This window comes from Equus caballus, chromosome 29, assembly GCF_041296265.1.
Source record: "Equus caballus isolate H_3958 breed thoroughbred chromosome 29, TB-T2T, whole genome shotgun sequence".
Classification (NCBI taxonomy): domain Eukaryota; kingdom Metazoa; phylum Chordata; class Mammalia; order Perissodactyla; family Equidae; genus Equus; species Equus caballus.
The window spans coordinates 35,479,574-35,501,299 of NC_091712.1; the positions used below are offsets into that span (position 1 = coordinate 35,479,574).

The window sequence follows — 21,726 nt, forward strand, 5'->3', positions numbered from 1 at the left end:
CTGGTGGGCCGCTGCCCCATTTGGGATTCTCTCCGGGAGCCTCCTGGCATTGTGGATGCTGGGCAAGGCCTCTCTGCTAATGGCAGGTAGAGACTTTGCCTGCTGCCTGGACGGAACTCTGGAGTTTCCCCCCTGGGCTGTGGAGCCAGCTGCTGGAGCTCCACCCAGCCCCAGTCCTCTCCCAGGAGATCTCTGGTAGCCCCGAGCCCCGACCGGGAGATAGCCGCAGTTAGTGGGGCCAGCGGCAGCAGCTGACAGGCTGCTGCCCCACTGGGGATTCTCTCTGGGAGTCTCCCAGCGTTGTGGATGCTAGGCTGGGCCTCTCCGCTAATGGTGGGTAGGGGTTTTCCCCTCTGCCTCTGGTGTGTAACTCTGGAGCTTCCCTCTGGGCTTAGGTGTAATTGCGGGGGGCTTAGGTAGGGCTCTGGTCACCTGTTTCCACTATCGCTCCTCTGGTGCATGCTCCCTCCTGCCCTTGGTGTGTGGTGATGTTCTGGGGGGCGTCCGCTGGAAGAAAGCTGCTTGCAGGTACTAGGCTGTTCGGGTGTCGAGGTCAGAGAGTTTTCACCTATCTCCACCTCCTCCCAGAGAGAAGTCCGTCCTCCTTCTGATGTATAACAGCGTGGGTCTCTCAGGCATCCTGAGATGCTATATGGATATCCTTTGTTAAGCGATGAATGTCCAATTAGTTGTAGATTCGAAGGGGGAGAGACAAAGAAGACTACTCATGCCACCATCTTGGATCTCCTCTCCTGTTAATTTATCTTAAATGATAATTCTCTGAAATTTTCTTCAGGGAATTATCTTTTTAATGTATGGTCGTGCCAATAGATAGTTAATTTGAAGATTTTTCATCCATTATTTTTTAATAACTACTCAAGAGCTTTTAATTACATGTATTTCTTAGATATATTCCTCCAATAATTCTGTTTACCTTTTTGATTTGCCTAGCAAACTACTTCTTCCCATATAACACAAACGTAAACTTCAGAAGTGTGTCTCTCTATATTGCACCAAATTCTAAAAAGTGTCCAGATGAGTGAGGATTTATTACAGTCTAATATATTTTCTTTTCATTTTTATGATATGGCAATACTTCTAAGGGCTTCATAACTATTAATTACTTTTATGCTTATAATATTGCTATGACCTAGGGAGGAGAGAAACATTATTTTTCCCAGGTTTAAGTATAAACAAAGAAAAGGGCCGACAACAGTATGAGTAATTTGTTAAGATCACCCATGAGAGAGTTTTCCAGCCTGCATTATTGGGCTTTGCCCTACAAAGGTGGCTTTTGTGTCATGCCCCCATTCCACCAAATTGCTTTTAGATTTTAAAATATTCCAATTTAACCACTAATTGTACTGATCTTTGCCAATATTTTCAAAGAGAAAATTAAACCAGGGCAAAAAACTGCTGAACTCATGTAGTTTCTGGTTTACATGAAGATCATTTTCCCCAGGTGGTAAATTTTTGTAAAACAGGCTCCTCTATATTTGGTGCAAAAGTGAAGAACTTTGGTTTTCCAAGCTTGCTTTTTACTTAAAATGAAAGTAGATGTGACCCAAGAAAACTTAAAACCATGTGGCTCATGCATACTCAATTGAGGCCATTCCTACAGGCCTATGTATCTTTTAATAGTGTTTATAAACCTGGAAATCCCTGTGCAGTAATCTTAATTCCACTCCTCAGCATGGATTTGTATTTTTTCCCAAGAAATGAAGAGTAGCTGATTCATTACTCCCTATTGTTCAGATTGCGCAGAATCTCATTTGCCTGGGCTGATCAGACTTTTAGGATAAGAGTTAATCTTTTAAATTGGAGGGTTCAACAGAGTAAGCCAATGGGGACAGCCAAGTGAATTTCAGTATTGGGAATGGGCAGGAAATTGCCAAGAAAACATAATCCCCTGTAGATTCTCCTACCTGAAAGGCAGCTCAAGATTTGAAACCCACTCAGTTGGTGGCAACAAGCCCAGAAAAGTGAGGCACCTGGCTCCCCTAAGCCAAGAATCTCTGGAACAGGAGAGACAGGTAAGTGATGAAAAAGAGTCTCATTCTAACAGCACAGATGGCCACTGCCATCCCCGCCAAATGGCTCACCAGGTCTGACAAAGGGGGCAAGTGATCAAACAGACTAAAGCTGAAATGACTGTTCTAAATAGTACTGGAAAGTGTGACAGGGATGGGGGAAGCGGACGGAAGCAGAAATAGTCAATTGATGGAAAAATTATTGCCATCGCTACCTGGCAGCATGTTCTTTCGACATCTGCCTTCCTAGGGCTCTTGGATTTTCTCAGTCCTGGCAAGTGGAGATCAGGTGCTTGGGCAGATGACATACCTAGTTCCTGCTGCGATGGAAGCTGAGTCGCTGTCCTTTGTCAGTTCCACCTTGATGATTGATGGGGTGGTGGGAAAGTCACCACTCCATTGGCCTAACAGAGTTCTATCCCTCCCAATGGAGAACCAGTCCTACAAACAAAAGTGGATGGCATTCAAGAGTTACAAAGAGGTGGGGAAAGAAGAGAAGCCACTGAATATACAGGCAACAATTGGTAACCCAGAACCTTCCCCATAAAAAGTGATCAGTATGTGTTAGTTTCCTCTGCTTTCCCATTCAATCAGACTCTAGCTGAACAAGGTTATATATTCACTAATTCTTTTTTATTTTTGATATTCACCCTCTCTTCTCCAACTTCATCCTAATACTCTTCACATTTCTGTATATAGGAAATGTATCAGGATAGGTGTTTTTAGAAACAGAACCATAAAATACATTCTCCACCCCATCTATTTAGTCTTAACCAGCAGGAGAATTGGGAAACTTCACATAGGATTGATCAGTTCAATTTCCCAAGTTTATCTTATTGAACTAGTTAAAACTCTTATGGGCTATTTGTCTTGTCTTTTTCAAAAGACTTTCCTGAGCGAGAGTGAAAAACATGGTTCTGCTGAAATGCTATCAGTAAGATGTTGATAGTCATAACATTTCTGGAAACCGTTTAACCGTAGGTGAAGCATTCCTAGGAGTAAATATACCCTTTGATCCAGTAGTTCATAATCTAAAACTTTCCCCTAAGAGGGTAATCAGAGACAGGCACAATGGCTTATCTATTAGGATCTTCCTTGAAGAATTAGACATAGCTTAAATTCCAACATGTATTTATTAAATTAGCTATGATATAGGTAAATGGCAGGTTTCTAAAAAGATTCAGCCATGGAAAGTAATATTGTTGAAGAATATTAAACTATAGCATTATCAGTCAGTATGTTCTAAGTTATGCTGTGCTAACAGCAACAAACTCTCAAATCTTAGTGGCTTATAGAAATATTGGCTTGTATATTGCTCACATCACATGTCCGTGGTCAACTGGGAGGTCTGCTCTTCTTTTCCTAACGGTGGGATACAACCTGCTGTAGGCTAAATAATGACCCCTTACAGTATCCAGATCCAAACCTCTGGGATCTGTGAATGTTACCTTACATGGCTGGAAAAGGGTCTTTGTAGATGAGATTAAGTTAAGGATCTTGAGATGGGGAGATTATTCTTAGATTACCCAGGTGGGCCCTAAATGTAGTCACAAATGTTCTTACAAGAGGGAGTAAAAGAAGATTTTACAGGCAGAAGAGAATAAGGCTGTGTGACAGAAACAGAGGGAAGAAGAGTTGGAGAGAAAAGGTGCTTTGTTAACAGTCTTGAAGATGGAGAGAGGGGCCATGAGACAAGAAATTCAACTACAGATGCTGGAAAAGGCAAGAAAATGAATTCTTCCTTAAAGTCTCCAGGAGGAGTCAGCCTTGCCAACATCTTGATTTTAGCCCTGTAGTACTCATTTTGAATGTCTGGCCTCCAGAACTGTAAGGGAACAAATTTCTCTTGTTTAAAGCCACAAACAAATTTGTGTTGTTATAGTAGCAATAAAAATCGAATACACAGGCTATTAGAACAGGCACTATGTTGATTCTGGCCAGTTCCATGGCAGAAAGAAAAAGAGCCTTGTGGGTTATGCTCTGGAAATTAAATGCTCTTTTCCAGAAGTAACACAAGTTACCTCCACTTAAACTTCACTGGCCAAACCAAATTTATGGCCCCACCCGAACCCTATGGGCTCAGTAATCTTCCTTTATACCTGAAATTAAGAAAACTAGAAATATTTGGCGAGCAGCACTAATGACTAGTTATCACATGGAAAATATGGGTAATATAGTATTCAGTGAAAATCTGTTATAAATCATTATTATAAAATGACTACATTACCAATATGGGAAAATAAAATAGAAATGTGTAACCTACACTTAAACATAGAAAACAACCTGAAATGAATACTGTAGTTTTTCCTGGAAAGTGACAATATACGTGACTTTCCTTTTTCTCCTTTTTATGTGTCTATAACAAATACGTATTTTTATAAGCAGCAAGAAAATACACTTTTCCAAGTAGACTAGCAGGAATACCGTAGTAGTGTACAAACCTAAACCCAATATTTAAAACATAATGTACATTTATGAAAATTAAAGTCAGGAGCTGGGGACTATCACAATTTGAAGGGTATGAGAGGAAACTGAAGCTGAAAGAGAAGACAAAATCTATCTGAGACACAGCAATCATATAACACTCGACTCTGGGTGAAACCAGCTTTCCTGATTCAAAGGGTTGTGTTCTTTCAATCACAATGCTAAATCCAATCTTTTCCTTATTAATTAAATCGATAATTCCATATTCTTTTTCACTGCTCTTCCTTTCCTACAATTTCAACAGTGATTTTTGGAATAACGGGCTCTTAAATATATTAATTTAATTTATTTCTTTTCCATCTTTAGGAAGGAAGAAGCCAGACTCTGCCAACCTGCCTACATCCTGTATTCAGGGCACCATCTTTTCATCTATGCATCCGAAGCACCTACCTACAGCCAAACACAGAGGCATCTTTCAAATAAAGCCAATAATTTTAATCAATACAACCAAATAATGGCTTAAGATATAATGTCTTTCTTGAGAATTCAACTCTAATAGTTTGCTAGGGCTGCCGTAACAAAATAGCACAGACTAAATATCTTAAATAATAGAAACACGTTTTCTCACAGTTCTGGAGACTAGAAATCTGAGATCAAGGTGTCAGCAGGGTTGGTTTCTTCTGAGGCCTTTCTCCTTGGCTTGTCGATGGCCGTCTTCTCCGTCCTCACATGGTCTGTTGTCTGTGCCTGACTGTGTCCTAATTTCCTCTTATAAGGATACAAGTCCTATTGGATTAGTGCCACCTTAATACCTCATTTTAACCTAATTACCTCCTTATGATCCTATATCCAAATCTAGTCACATTCTGAGATACTAGGGGTTATGACTATAACATATAAATTTTTGGGGGGTGGAATGCAACTCAGCCCACAACATCAGGTTTTTGAGGAACACTGTTTATTGACATACAAGGACCCTCTATTTTTTTGAAATTGTTGAAAATGCTACATCTAAGAGATGTTGGCCAGCAGAGCTAACTATTATTTGGCCTAACCATTAATTGTCATCCTTGGAGACCAAAATCTTCTTGGAAGAGTGCAAGAACGGATAACATACGTATATTTAAACTTTTAAACACCTTCTCCAGGCCCCTTCTTTCTGTAAGAGATTTGCATGCAAGCACATTGATCTTCCTGGTACCTCTCCTTCAACACAGCATTTGTAAAAGGCAGAAGCTTCCAAGAGAATGGCAATTTACCTCATTCCCTGCTGTAACACACAGCAGGTGTTAATTACTTTGTTATTTCAATTGATCAAAATGCCCCTAATGCCACAATGACTCTGGGCACACTTACCAACGCTATTTTCCCCCCATTTATTTAAAAGCCTGCCTCGAGTGTCTATTTGTTCAGCCAAAATTCTGTGTTCCAAATTGTTACTGGCTCATTCCTACCAGAATATGAAATGAATTCCCAAAGTTGACCCACAGGCATGGATTTCTGACACTAACTGCAGTGAGAATATACGGAGGACTTCATGTTTATCCTAGCCCACAACAAAAATCATATCATACATGTCCCCAGAGCTTGCTCCCCTCCAACACGAATTGGTGCCATTTTACCAGTCCGTGGGTAAAGATTCAGAGCTGCAGTTTCCTAAATAGTGTGTGTGTGTGTCCTGTTCAAATACTTACCAAATAGAGCTAAATTGAGATTTTTGTGATTTAAATGCACAAACAGTGGTTCATGGAGCCAGCCACTCACTATAATCGGAGAGGTTGTTACTGCTGTTTCTTCTATCCACTGAACAAAATGATTCTGGATTGATATTTTATCCACTTTAATCTGGGGAAAGATCAAAAGAAACTGTGAAAATTCTGTTCAGGTCCTTTGAATATAAACCAATTAAAATTCAGGTAAAAAAAAGAAGCGGTCCTGTAAGCAGTGAATCTAGGTGTCCACAGCCTTCCACCTGACCCTGTGACAACTGGTAATTCCTCTTGTCACTCTGAGCCTCAGTTGTCTCATCTGTCCAAAGGCGATCAGAGACCACCTGATATTTACATAGTGCTTTCAAGATTTTGCAGAAAACTCAACAAACATTTGATGCTTATAGCTAATCAGCACCAGAGACAGGGAAGTTTTATTAGTACTGTCATTTACCATATGAAAATCCTGAGGCTCAGAATTGTGACTTGCTCATGGTTACGCCGCCAATGAGAAGGGAAGCAAAACGTGTTTCCTGAAGGCAGAGGGGTAGAGCAGATGTGCTTCTGATGTCTCCTCCTGCTCCATGATCTATGGTTTTATTAAAAAATAAAGCCAACTTTTGGAAAGTTTGCAATAACCCAGCAAAAAATACTAAACCCAAATATCATTTACCCATACTAAAGAGATCCAAGGAGAACATAAATAATTTATATCTCCAGACAATACAAATCCTATTTTGCTTCTACATAATTTCATTTGGACAAACAAAATAATATGTGTGAAATCATCTGCAGTGTCTAGTTTCTATTAGGTACTCAATATATGTTGGCTGAATCTAAAGCTATTAAACCTATTTTTTTCTCATAAAGTTTTGTTTTTTGTTTTTTCCTTTTGGAACTGTTCTCCTTTTAGCATGTTCCATGAAGCACTGCTTGAGGATATATCAGATCCCAGGAATGGAAACAGTTTTTGATGGGACCAGTTTTCAGGAGTAGGACAGGAAATAGCTTGCAGAGCTATGTTGAGAACACTCTCTATTTCCATGAAACCTTATTGAAAACCTAGACAGAAATCTCAGTTTCAGACTAGGCAAATACTGTATGAGTGGTAACCTTAGATGAACTATCCTACCAAACCTCATTGTTTTGGGCCTTTTAATATATTAGGTTGTATTGGTTGATACACTGCTCTGAAATTATTCCTAAGTAGTTTTATTTATGTGCTTTCTTGTAGGCAATTTTAAGGCAGTATCCATTAATTTCTGTGTTTTTCTTTCTTTCTCAGTAAAGCATGTGGCAAGAGGAAAGGCCTGGAACAGTAGAGAAAAAGAAAATAGGCTTTCAAGTTAGAAGACTTGAATTTGAGTACTAGATGCCCAAATTACCAGGTATGTGAACATGGGCGAGTCACATAGCCACTGAACTTCTGTTTCTGTTTCCAAAAATAAGGATGATGACTAAAATAATTCAATGAGTCAAAGCAGATGAAAGAGACCTGTAATGGTACAAGAACTATACAAACGTTAGCTCCTATGTCAAACAAGGCCTAAGTAGTTGGTCTTTAAAATTGTTTACTTTCATTTTGGGCGCAGAAATATATTTCAAAAGCATCCTTTGAAGTTTGATGTGGCCATGTGACTGAGTTATGACCGATGAAATGGACAAAAGTGACAGACGTACTTTTGGATCTAACTCATAAAAATATCCCATGCATACCGCTCTCTAGGACAGCTAGTTAGATGTTGATGCCCAGGGTAACTTTGGAACCTCTGTATTGAAAAATGGTAGAGCCTTTAACAGCCTGGGTACCTGAATAACTGCATGGAACAGAATTCCCATCCCATCTTGGTAACCAATGGACTTTACATAAGTTGGAACTAACTTCCATTGTGTTAAGGATCTGCTATTTTTCAGTTTGTCTGGCCCAGCAGCCAGGATAGCCCTAAACAATAAAGTATTATTATTACATGTTAGCCAATATCCTTTTCTTCCAATATCTGTGGTTATTTTCAGCCTTTCAGTGTTGGCAGCACACTTTGAAATACTAGAACTTTTAGTAGCACATTTGAAAGAATTAAAAGACTCAGAAAAGACACAAGTCATCAATGACTACAGCACAATCACTCCAGCAGTATTACAGTGTCCTGGCATCTATAAAATCATCCAATTATTACACTATTTAGTTGGTCAACCTTTAAACCTGTATGATTGTTTGTGTCATCCTGGCTACTTCTCTGATCTCACTTTTGTATTTGCTCATGAGGCAAACTGCTGCATATTCTGGTGACCATGTGAACTGTCTCTTAACTCAGAGGCAAAACAATTTGTCCTGTACACATCACAATGCCATATGACCTCTGCAGCTCCATGGATATTTTGAAAGATTTACTATAAATATATGGACTCTCAGTTGCAGCAGAAATGCAGTTTTTGTATACAAAATAAGTTGACCTCACACCTGTCTTTGTGTTTCCCACTGAGGGTCCAGGGCCTGGGTCCTTTAAGGAAACTCTTACTGAGTTTGTGAAACCCAAGGGATATACACAGAAAAATCTGATGTGGGATGGGCAGCTCCAGCAGTGTTGGTTACTTCAAGGCATGGACCACAAACTGCAGCGGAGGTGATCAGCAAGGCTCTCCTAATTCGTTCCACACCACACTGATCAAAAGATTATCTCTAGCACCCTCTCAGCTCTGCCAAGCTGTTTTAGTTTGCCATTGCTTTCATATTTTCTTTGAGCCTCTATCTTTCATCTTTTATCTTTTGTGCCTGTTTCTTTTATCTTGAACACTTAACTTATGGCTTCTAATGCATGTTTATCTCTCTATAGTGCCCTGTAGAGAACCTAAACAAATTAGGAGACCAACAATGGCTGATCTGTGATCTTCTGATGTGAGTATAACAAGGATTGTCACTCCTTGGCACCTGAGTAGTTATTTTCAAAACACATTCGCGTACCTTACCCACCATAACTCTGTGAAATCAGAGGGGCAAGATTCTCATTTACAGATGAGGGAACATAAGCTAAGAGAGATAAATCACTTTTTTATGTTTCCATGACAGGTAAGTGGCAGGTCTCCAATTAGCTCCACTCTTTCATAATTTCTAATCCAGTGTTCATGCTACTGACTCACATACAGCAACTACAACATTCAAGGTGTTCTGGTGAAAACAAGGAGATAGTCTTTATCCTGAAGGGGCCACAGTCATATTGGCACCTTACAAAATAGCCTCGAGAATAAAAATGGTCATAAAAAGGGAGCGCTAAGCTTTTGCTCCTAACAGCCTATTTTGAGCATTTTTGAATGAGCACTATTTCTGAATAAACTAGATTTTCTAGAGTAACTTGCTCAAATAGTTGCAAGTTGGCCATGATGAGTAGGGCGGCAGTGGTTGCTTGAGTCAGAGTCTCAGTTTTTCAACCCGGATGTTTAAATGAGGTGCAGAAAGGTCTTTGGAATCTGTCTAAAACTGAGATGATTAAGATGGAAGTGGATCCTAATTGAGAGAACTTGTATGGAAGAGATTACAAGAACATTATATATAACTAGGCAGAGACTACTAGGTAGCTAGCCAAAAAATGTTGACCCCTCCTTTGGGCCTAAAGCTAGTCTATATCTCCAAGTCTTCCATGCATTTGGATGTGGCCATATGAATTAGGACTCTCAAATGGGATGTAAGCAAGAATGGTATATGCCACTGCTGGGTCTAGTCCATAAAAACGCACCAGTTGTAGATCACTGTGAATTTTTCCCAAAGTAGTTGCCATAGCCACAAGATGTAAGGAGCTTGGATCCCTGTATGACCACATGGGGGAGAACATTTCTGCCAACCTGACTAGTCCATGTCTGGGTTTCTTTGTTACTTCACCCTAGCTTATCCTAGCTAATACAAGTGGTTAACAGAACTATATAAAATAATAATGAAGATGGGGGAAAAAAACTGAGGCAATTATTGCTACTCCTGAAGGATTAAGCCATAGAAAGAAGAATTTTCAAAAGGAAATTTGTGGATAAAAATGTAGCATCATTTCAGGAGATTTCTATGTTACTCATTTACTTGAAGAATGAAATATTACTACTTGCCATCCAGGCAAGTGGCTGATTTTAAAGACAAAAGCAAAAAAAGAGATTAAAGTTTTATTTTCTTCACAAATATCTTAACATTTAGTCTAAAGTGATCTATATTGAAGTGTACAAGGCACTCTGCAAAAGTAATGATCATGACTTCCTATGACTAATATGGGAGATTAAGAATGATTTATGGCATTTATTAAAGGAATAGAATCAGTTAAGTCTGGAATTTTATCACATTGTATATCATACCTACTGCATCTATTTTGTTCCATATATATTCTATCTATCTGGCTAGCTAGTTATGCACCTACCTGCCTACTTTATCCACCTGTTATGAGCTCTGACATCAGACGACTTGGGTTAAAATCCAGCTGTGTCACTCATTAGCTGTGCGACTTTGGGTAAGTTGTATAACCGCTCTGGTTTTCATCTGTTGTGAGATTAAGTGAGTTCATGTATGTGGCGGTCAAGGAGATGCACCACTCAGATCCCCCACTGCAGGAAGTATACTTGATGGATGGCCCCACGTGCTAATTCCTGGATCCACGCCTGTGTTCAACAAAGGTGCTAATGTGGACCCAAAGCCTGAAAGACGAGGAACAGCTTTAAAGGGCAACTTTGGTTTAAGGACTCCTCTCATCCTAGCTGGAACTTTCTTAGAACAGCCCTACAGTTTGAGCCTCTTCTACCCAGTCTCCTGCATCACTGTCTAAAGGTTCTCTCTGTTTTCTTTGGCTCCCTCTCCTTTATGCTTCATGGCTGCATTCTCAATAAGTCTCTTGCATGTCTAATCCCATTTTGGAGAGTCTAGAGTAACACAACACACGTGAAGGGCTTAGCACAGAGTAAGAGCTTGGTTCGTATTGGCTATTATTATTCATATTGTTTTTATTCATAAAATAGGAGTCTCTATAAGCACAATGGTAAAGCAGCAATCTTGGGTTAAGGAGGACTCAGAGCACACATTCAAGATTAGGAAAAAAACACATGCAACTTTAGAAAATCTCATATCATAGTGAATATTATGATATTGCCACTTAAAAATAACAGTTATAAAAAGCAACAAAAACAATATATAAAGGTTAGTGTATAATCCCATAATTTGGATTGATTTTTAAAAAATCTATTTACATAAATTTAAAATCCTAATTTTAGAGGTGTGGAGAAAAAAGTTTCAAAGATTAAAGGAGAAAGAAGTCCGGTTTGGGGCAAGCTGGTGGCACAGCAATTAGGTTGGCACCTTCCACTTTGGTGGCCTGGGGTTTGCCCATTTGGATCCCGGATACAGACCTGTGTACTGCTTGTCAAGCCATGATCTAGCAGGCATCCCACATATCAAGTAAAGGAAGATGGGCACAGATGTTAGCTCAGGGCCAGTCTTCCTCAGCAAAAAAAAAAGAGGAGGATTGGCAGCAGCAGATGTTAGCTCAGGGCTAATCTTCCTCAAAAAAAAAAAAAAAGGTGGCTGGCTTATCACATATGGAACATTTGAATTTATTAAACAGACACAAATCAGCTCTCTCCCATATTTTTGTGGGTTCTAAGAAAAAGGAGACAACATGAAAATAATGTGAACAATAAGATATCTTTCTTTAATAAACAAAGAAAATTGAACATGATTTCCCATTTGCGAATTTCTTATACCAGACAGTCATTCTAATATTTAGTGAATGCCGACCCTGAGCACAGTCTAATGCTGTGTGCTTTGGGGGTCAGGTATTTGGGGAGAAGTCAAAGGATGAAGGTTTATGATCCCTGTCTTTGGGCCACTTAAGTCTTAAATGAATCTCCATATTCAAATACTCTGTTAATGAAGGATCATAAAGTGTAACCCATGTACAGAAGTGCTGTAAAAAGTTGACTAAGAAAACTAGTTCAACCATAAAAACCATATAGTAATTAGTACCATTTCTTGATTACCCACCATGTGTCAATCATCTCATGTAAGTTATTCCATTAAATCTTGTCAAGAATTCTGTGAAGTCGTCTCTATTTTAAGGATGAGAAAGCTAAGACATAGACTGAATAAGAGACCCAGGTTTTAACCAAGCTTAATGGGGGCCAGCCCTTTTGTTCTTGACCACTGAGGCATTGAGAGTCCACAATGGATGCAGCCTGTAACCCAATCAAAATGACTTGTCAGGAAAGAGAATTTTAAGGGAGATCCATTTTGAGTAGTTAGTGTATGTTGTAGTTTTCACCAAGGAAATAGAGAAGCAGGTATTCCAAGTATGGAGTGGAGAAGCAGGAGCGAAGACACACAACGGAAGGAAAGCAAAGCATATGTGGAGGAGAGAAAAACAGCCCGGCCTCTCAGTGTGAGAAGTTCTGATGGGGAATTAGGGGGTCACAGGGCGGCGGACACAGAGAGGAGTGGGCAATAGAGGAGCAGCCTGAAATGCAGAGGAGGCAGAGCTGACACCTGCTGTGTAAGGAACGCTGCTCTGGCAGTTGTCACTCTTTCTTTCAGTTTAGTTATTTCCTGGGCCTGGAATCCTAGCATGAGCGCAGGAGTCCTGATTTTCAGGCAAAACTCTGGAAATGGAAAGCATGGAGTGAATCAGAAAAAAAAGAAAGTTTACAAAGGAAGCAGTGGGCATAGCTGGGTGACACACACGGGAGGAAAAAGTCACAACTGTCTAGGTCCTGCACTGCTTCCATGCTGGACAAGGGCACTATAATCTTGGAAAGTCAGGAAATGTTGTCTAGGGACAGAAGCAGTCACAACAAAATTACCCAGCCCTGCTTTTCACGTTTGTCAAAGACTTTGAGTAGTTTACGTATACAGTCCTACCTGGGAACCAAGGCTGGGCTGCGTGGTCTCAGAGGACCCCGTCCAGGTGTAGAATTGCCTGCCTCAGTGAGTACAGCACACAAAAGGATCTCCACTCAGATCAGAGCTGCCCAGAATACAACGAGACATCTGTAAAGCCTGCCAGAGGAGTCTTGCAAAAGCTCCCACCCCATCCTTTCCCAGAGCAAGAGCCAATTCCCCACGAAAAATATTGGAGCGGCAGCCACCTTCTCCCCGGGTCCCATTGTGTTTTTCTGCTGCTCAAGTGGCCTCAGCACTTGCAGCGAACAGTCGACAGGGAAGCACACTGCTGCCACGCCACACGGCTGGCTCATCAGTGCCTATTATGCTGTAGAAAGCGGCACTGATGTGCCTCTTAAAATTTTACCGCGGACACACCTACCATCTGACACCGTACAATTAGCCCTGCGCTCTTGGAGCTCATGGTGGCGGAGGGATTACCACAGCAGAGAAATCCTTATTTGAGATTCAGAGCAGCTCATGTATATGCAGAGTTCCCGTGCCCTTCTACGGCAAGGGAGGGAGGGTCATATTCTTTATATTGTCGAAAAGTGTTAATTTCCCGGAGCATTTTCTCTTAAGAAAACCACTGTGCTATATCGTCATCTGATCCATTATGATTTACCCCACTGAGAAATGTTACCCCTTCTCTAGACTGAGAAAATAGTGCCTTGCTGAGCATTTTCTAATGTGTTTGACTAGAGAAGAATATCTGTTTAGGGAGCTCTGTGAAATTTCAGTCCACCAGAGAATTACATAGAAAACTTCCATAATGTCTCCATGTATGTTGCATTCTCATATCTCATCCTCAGACCGATGTCCCCCACTCTCTGCCCCCCCACATAGACACAGACGCACACTGAGACACACACGCACAGACACACAAAGACACACACAGGCACATAAACATACACTCCGATACACACACAGACACACACACAGATGCAGAGACACACAGACACACATAGATAGAGACACAAAGACATACACAGACACACACACAAACAGACGTTCGCGCACACAGAGGTCGGACTCAAATCCAATTCAAAATAAGACAGAATAATACTACGAAGGTAACCTTCCAGAAAAAAGTGATACATAAAGGTCTCTCAAGCATTCACAGCAAGCAAGGAACCGAGTATAAATACTATGAATGGAATTCTAATATAAAAATAAATCAGCACTGGTGATCTGCCATGTACAAATGTTGTTTTGAACAAGAGGATACAGCCTTAAAAACTGGGGTTCTCAGAATATTCCAGATATATAATGGCTAGAGGCATGGAGGCCATCCAGTTGTCAGGAGGCTGGGACAAAAGGTTTTCTGAGCTGTGAACTAACCCACTGTCCTTACTTGAGCCTGATGTTCTGGGGAGCAGGAGGAAGCGTGTTTGGGGAGCCCCAGTGACACACCGCCTATTCTGAGCAGCGAGGCAAACTCACTGGTGATGGGCATCCGGGAGGCGCCGGCAGGGAATTAAAGATTTTTGGATGATGTAAAATATTCTTCTTGTGCTGGTTTTTTAACCAGGGAATAAGAAAGTTTCCACCTTTCTCCAAATCTGTTTTTACCCATCTGTAGTCTCAGGAATTTAGACAGCTTTCCTGCTGTACCTTAAAAAAAAGAAAGAAAAAAAGAAGCTGAACCTCACACGCCAAAACATTTCAACAGCTGCTTTTTGCTGTTGTTTTGGTGAGGGTGGGTCCCCTACTCTTTTTGGTACTTGAGCTGTTCTGAAACCTGTGACATTTCTTGGGAAGTGCCAAGAGAACAGTTTTTGCTGAATTTCCATTTTAGGAATTAAAATGTCCCAATATGCCAGTACTTGTGCTATTTCTAGCCGTGTTTTGAATCAGATTTGACTAAGAATATGGACTTTCAGAATCTGGGGAAAAAAACGGAAAGAAGAAATCTTTACCTTGAAGTACTTTGAAGAATTTCCGAATACTTCCCTATTTATTTGGGGTGGGAGGGAGTGGCTACTGATCAGGTAGAAAGTCTGCTGAATATTTTGTATTACAGAAATATTTTAAATAGACTTATTTCCTATTCTAATGCTGTCTCAGAAGTCATGCCTTCTGATATTCCTGGATATCAACGGTTTACAGTTATGTGTTAGAGTATCTTAAAGCAAAGGAAATTTACTTTTCTTTTTTTATAGCACAGATTTCCTTAACGTATGGATAAACAAGCTTGAAGAAAATAATTGAATGTGAAGACCTGAAATCATTGTCAGTACATCTTCTAACGAGCTATTACCATAGTAAGCTGCTTTCGCAATGAGACCACCTGCTCCAGGCAGACAGATGGAGGCCCTATGGGGGTCATGGCTCCCCTTGTAAAGAAAGCTGGAGTCACATACGTGCGCGATTTTGGTAGAAAAAAAAAAGACTGAGGCATTGACACTTCACAGAAGATAGCTGTGACTTTGTTAAAGAAATGTCAGCACTCTTGACTTCCTGACTTCCTCTCTTCCCTGTCGTTTTCGGGTTGGGCAGCCGCATCCTTCCTTAAGTGCATTTCACTAAGAAGAATAGGATGAGAAATTAGCATTCTCAGAGGCTCCGGCAATCATGCAGATGGAATAAGCTGAAAACGTTGTGTAACGAAAATAAAACACAGAGCAGTTCTTCTATTTGGATCCATACTCTCCTAATAGCAATCATACAGTAGTGTTAGATTCTGGATTGAAGATAGCGCTGAAGAGGGGGAAAAAGTGACGTTGAGAAAGAGGTTAGATGGGAAACAATGGGGCACACTGACTAGGAATTCTATTTTTAGGACAGTGTATGTGTGAGCTATACTATGAGGATATTCTTGGGGAGACATAAGGAAAAAAATTCATAATTTTAGTTGATTAAAAATATGCTCTGTCTTCTAGTACACAAATTAACAAAATTCACAATAAAATGTGACTTGGTGGAAAAGCCAATTACTTCTTTGTTCTATACAAAGTATGGCTTTATTTTTATATTAATGTTTGAGTTTTAAAGACTTTAAAACCCCTTTTCATTTGTTCCAGAAGCCATATTTTCCAGTATTAGAAAAATTTGGATTGCGTTTATTATATAAATAATGGATAGATACATTCATTCATTCATTCATTCATTCATTCCTTTCTCCACTGTGGAACACTATCTTGTAGGCCATTTAGAATTATTGGTTCTCACCAACTAAATGCCTTGAGCATTCTCCAGTCATCATGACAACAAAAAAGAAAATTAAAAAAAACCCCAAACCCCTCGATTCACTTCCAAACATGCTGGGGCAGGAAGAACAACACGCACCCCCTCCTCCCCGCCTCTGGGTTGAGAAGTCTTGAAAGAGCCTGTGGGTATAAGACAAAGAATATGGTTCCTAACTCCAAGGAACCAACAGTCTGGTGGGGAAATAGATATGCAAGTGTAATCACGTTATTGATGTATCGCCACACAGTCCTGTCATTTTTAAAACTCCTGTGTAGTAATCAGTTTAGAGGCCAGCTCTCCTCTTCCGTGATCTCAGCCTGAAGCTGTGCTCCCAGAGCTTTGGCGTGAAGCCTGGGGTATGTGCCAGACGGCTGGGTGGCAGAGACCCCTTCTGTAATTGACTTCGGTAGTCTGGCTGGTTCCATCTGGTGCTGATGGCCTCTGCTGCAGGAATCATCTCCAGGTAGCTGGTGTGTGTTTGAATTTGGGCAAGGGGCTGTTCAACCTCACTCTATGTCTCCACTGCTGAGGACCTCCTCTTCTGGGAAGTGGCACTGACTCCCTTTGGCCCTGCTAGTAGTTTATATTCCTAATCTCTTGTCTAGCCTGGGTTTCCCATCACGTAACAGACCAGTCATCTGAGCATCCCTATAGCTCATGCTCATCTCTACCTCTGGGCTCTCCCTTGTGGAGTCTTAGGAACAAATGAGGCCCTCTTGTTCACCCTCTGAGGATCACAGCGTACTGGGATGGCGTAAGTGTGTCCCCCATACCCTTCTAAGATCCAAAATATTACAGTTCCTTGAGGCCCTGCATCATGGGATGCTAAAGGAGATCTCTTAATTCAGAAGTCTGTAGTTCAGAAAAGGGACCACAATCCCCAACTTCGGGATGCATACATCAAACACTGTGGAGGGATAGGGGACTGAACAAGACAACGGGACCTACTCCTGGGCTCCTCAAACGTTCTCTCCAACTAATCCTGCTCAGGAAGCAGCACGTGGTGAGTGTGCAGATCTACAAGTCAGCAAACACTCATCCCAAAGAAAAGCTCTCAATCTGTCTCTTTTGAGCTGTAACAATCAGAAAACCCCAGTGACGATGATTCTAACATTCATCATTTCCCTAACAGGATGTCCAGAGGCCAGTGGACTCAAAAGTACCATCAAGCAACTAGATGTCTTTTATCATTTTTTTCTTATAGATTTCGCTTTTGTCTTTATCACCTCATGGGCTCAAGACTCAGGACAGGGAACTGTGTTCTCATACAGCAGCATCCATTTGAAACAGTAAGCAAGAGGAGGGGACCAAAGGGTCTTCCTCTTGTGTGGTGTTCTTTTTTATCAGGGAAGCCCCCTGAGTCCCACTGAGGACTTACAGTGACGTGAATAGGTCACATGACCAAGTCACATGACCACACCCAGACCAGTCACTGGCAAAGGGGAAGGAAATGACCAGCCAGCCTAAACCCATCATGATTCATATTCAGGGGATGAGCACATTACCACAAAAGCTGAATTTAAACCAGGATAGAAAATTTTAGATAAGAAGAAGGGGGAAGGTGGTAGGAAAGTACCAGAAGAGAAGTCAACCACATTCTGTTCTTATACGTATGCCTGAATATCATGAGGGATACTCATGGACTTCCCTTAACTTGGCTTCAGGGAGGAAAAAGGAAATAGCCAAGAGGAAAAGAAATTTTTTTATATGCTCTAATAATTCTAATTACTTCCGTCCCTCATCTCAGGGTTCTTCTTTTGTTGGCTGGGAAGTTTCATAGTGGGTTATGAGGCTGGTGTGGCAACTTTCGGAAACATTTGTGGGAAAATGCTTGATCCTGAGTGCTAATAAATCTTGGCAAATTCTTTGAATCTGGAATATGGGGCATGCTGGTACTTATAGTTTTCAGCAGAAATGTTCTGCACAGGAGGAAATTCCAACAGAATATCCTGTCAGACTTCAAAGTACTATGAAAAATGTTAATTGCTATGTGGAAATACTTATAAAGTTAAGTGTAGCACAATCAAATAGTACGTACAAATTGTGAGGTGGAATGCTAAAAATTTGGAGTAAACAGTTCAAGGACTAAATTTCATTCCTCAATAAAATGAACCAATACTTAAAGAAAAGGATGATTCTAGGGCTAGGGCTAGGGTGCGAAATACACAAGATGAGCCTGGAGCATCTTGACACGCCAGAAAATTCAAAGGATGAAGGGATGTCAAAGGGACAACCTAGCCAACCAAAAAGAGCTCCAAATGGCCAAAGATGGAATCTTTTGAGCAACAAAATAAATGACATCGTGTTAGATTATAACCCAACGTATAAAACAAATAGCCACGAATCCACACTAATATAAATGAAGAATTCCAAATATTTGTAGATACTTCCCCCTCCAAGAGGTTGAGTTTAGTAAACTCCCTCCTTAGCCCCTTTCAGAGTGGGCAGGTTCCCTTCCAAAGATAGAGTATGGAAAGGGTAAAACAGTAACTTTATGGTGGAGAAAGCTGGTAATGCTACCTTGACCAAGTCACCAAGGTTAACTAAGTCATGTTGATATCATGTACCCCAGATATGATGTGATGAGAGAGACACTTCCCCCAAACCTACACCTCCAGTCTAATCAGGAGGGAAACACCAAATAAACCCAAATTAAGGGGAGTTCTACAACACGCTTGACTAGTACTCAAATTGGCCTAGGTCAAGACAAATAAGTAAAGACTGAGAAACTGTCACAGGCCAGAAGAGACTAAGGAGACATGATGACACAATAGAATTTAATATCTTGGTCTGAATCCTGGAACAGAAAAATGACGTTAGGTAGAAACAAGCATAATCTGGATAAAATCTGGAGTTTAGTTAATAGTCATGTACCAACATTGGTTTCCTAGTTTTGTTAACTATACCATAAGGAAACAGGGCGAGGAGTCTGGGAGAAATTGTAGTGTCATCACTGCAACTTTTTATAAATCTAAAATTATTCCAAAAAATAAAAATCTCCTTAAAAATAGTCAAGGAGAGAGTATAACAAAGTTTGGCTCAACAGCAGGGTAATGGCCTTATCAGAAAAGATTTTATATGTCATGTATGAGACTCTTAAAGAATTTTGATCGGAAGAGAAACATGGCCAGAAGAAACATTCCAGAAGAAATAAATCGGAAGCAGTGTGGAGGGAAGGATTGATGGGGAACTGAAAGCAAGAGGCAGGAAGGGTGGCATGATGAGTTTAAATGCAGAGTGCCAACAAGAAGTGTATTGCAACAGTTCCAGAAAGAATTCACATGAGCCCGTGTTGGAGTCTGTGTGTATGTGTGTGTGCGTGTGTGTGTGTACGTAAACATGGGTGGCTGGCAGCATCAGAACAAAGATATTCCTTGTCAAATGCTGAAAAGGGCAATATATACATTTTACAATAAAAATGAAACAGAGATCATCGTTTCCATTTGGTGGCATTAGCTCTAATAGGATCCTTTCTGTTGTTTTAATGCTTTTTAAAGAGACTGACAAAAGAAACAGCATCGCATGATTTGAAAATAACACTGCAGATTTGGTATAGGAAAAACCTAGATTCTGGTCCTCTATCAGCTCTTAGCTATGTAATCTTGGTCTAATCACTTCAATAGGACCAATTTTTTTTCCATTTCTAAAACAAGAAGATTGAAATAGAATGCCTTTGACTTTTTAGATAGCTGTCAGAAATGTTGCAGTGAAATCATTATATTTGGAAAATTATTGGGTTAGGAGATGATTAGTCAGCTTCCTCCCAGGCCTAAGGAGAGAATTAATACTTTTGTGGAGTGCTTTTTTTTTTTTTTTTTTGGTGAGGAAGATTGGCCCTGAGCTAACATCTGTGCCAATCTTCCTCTATTTTTTATGTGGGATGCTGCCACAGCAAGGCTTGATGAGCGGTGTGTAACTCCATGCCTGGGATTCAGACCCACGAACCCTGGGCCACTGAAGCAGAGTGTGAGAACTTAACCACTATGCCACCAGGCCGGCCCCTAAAAATATTTTTTATCATTAATGATCTCTTTTAATCCTGTGAAGGTAATGGTGGCCTAAACAGCATAAAACTTCTTTATTAACAAGAATTCATTTCAAACTTTGCTCTCTTATAAAATTTCTATGAATTTCCATACAGAGATCCATGACTTCAGCATTTCCTAACAATGAAACTTGTTTTGTAACTATGCAAGTATTTGCAGTTTTAACATTGTTCATAAAAATACTTTTAATGCTTTAAGACTTCTGAAGAAGAAGTCAACCATGAAAAAGTTAGACAGCCTGTTCTGTAATGAATGTTCACTGATTAAAAACAGACAAAATTTTATAAGCCTGCATTAAATTTTTTGTGAACTATTACTGATACAAGTAAGATATTTATTCTGATAAGGCAAAAGTGAACACTTTAGCACTTTGAAGAAAATTTCCAAGGTGAGATATTTGATATGATTTCATTGGGTCAGGACACATGTAAATAAAACTTATCCGTCATTTAATTACACCCATTTGCTTTTTTCTTGAAGGAGGCTGAAGCAAAGAGGTTAATCACAGTGTTTACACTTCTATGACACAAGTTCCACTGCTTCTAGATCCTGAATTATTTCAGATTAGAGTTTCTTTTGACATTACAAAATAACCTCTTTTAGAATTAAAAAATAGGCCAAGCCGTATAAATATTTTACTTTTTAAAATATACACTATTGCACTGATGAAGCTCTTATTAGCAATTTGTATCACATTTACACAATAGAATTTCTTCCCCACAACCTATAACACTTGACGTCACACCAGAAATCTTACTGTGGATCCTTTGAAATAAAAACTTACCCAGGACAGATAAATATGTGTGATTGCATTGAGTTTAATTATATTTTATGGTCATACAGGAGGCCTTCAAAAGTAACAGGAAGAAAATCTTTGCAAGATGCCTATCATGGTTTTGTAAATAATCTCTACTATTGGTAGCAATTGTTGGAGGAAGAAAGTACTTTGGCCTTGCCCCATAAATTACAGTAGTAAATCCAACTCTGACCTGTCAGAAGCCACTGAGGCTCATTTCTACTCAGCATTTATTTGGCTCTGTTTCAAATTGTGCCTTTATTGAATAGTTTCTTCACTTTTAACTTCATGAAATTAAGAATGTTGAAAGCCCGCATCAAGCATGAAAGAAAAAAAAAGGCTGTATGATTACAGATGTAACTCAGCAGAACACACTAAAATTTGCATATGATCTGAAAAGGGAACTTGATATTTGAATCACTTATTCTGACAGTTTTAGAGAAATACAGAAGGAAATGGACAATTGGGGCATATCTTCCTACTCTATTTTAAAATAGTATGACATAAATATCCTTATGTTTTCAACTTTGTGATAACCCACTGCTTTTACCACAGCTCTCCGAGCCTTCTTTCTTAATTGCATCCTGCTCCTCCTATTAAACCAATACTTACTTTTCACCTGTTTTGAGAATCTTCCAGG

General features: G+C 40.1%; 1 long non-coding RNA gene across 1 annotated transcript; it reads right to left on the bottom strand.

Moving 5' to 3' along the window:
* Positions 1 to 432: 432 nt before the first annotated feature.
* Positions 433 to 6,752, bottom strand: LOC138921409 (uncharacterized). The gene is made up of 5 exons (XR_011433969.1): positions 6,618 to 6,752; positions 6,149 to 6,299; positions 2,341 to 2,471; positions 1,926 to 2,015; positions 433 to 661 (listed from the first exon to the last, which is right to left on the bottom strand). It is a non-coding gene; the product is annotated as an uncharacterized lncRNA (long non-coding RNA).
* Positions 6,753 to 21,726: the final 14,974 nt, after the last annotated feature.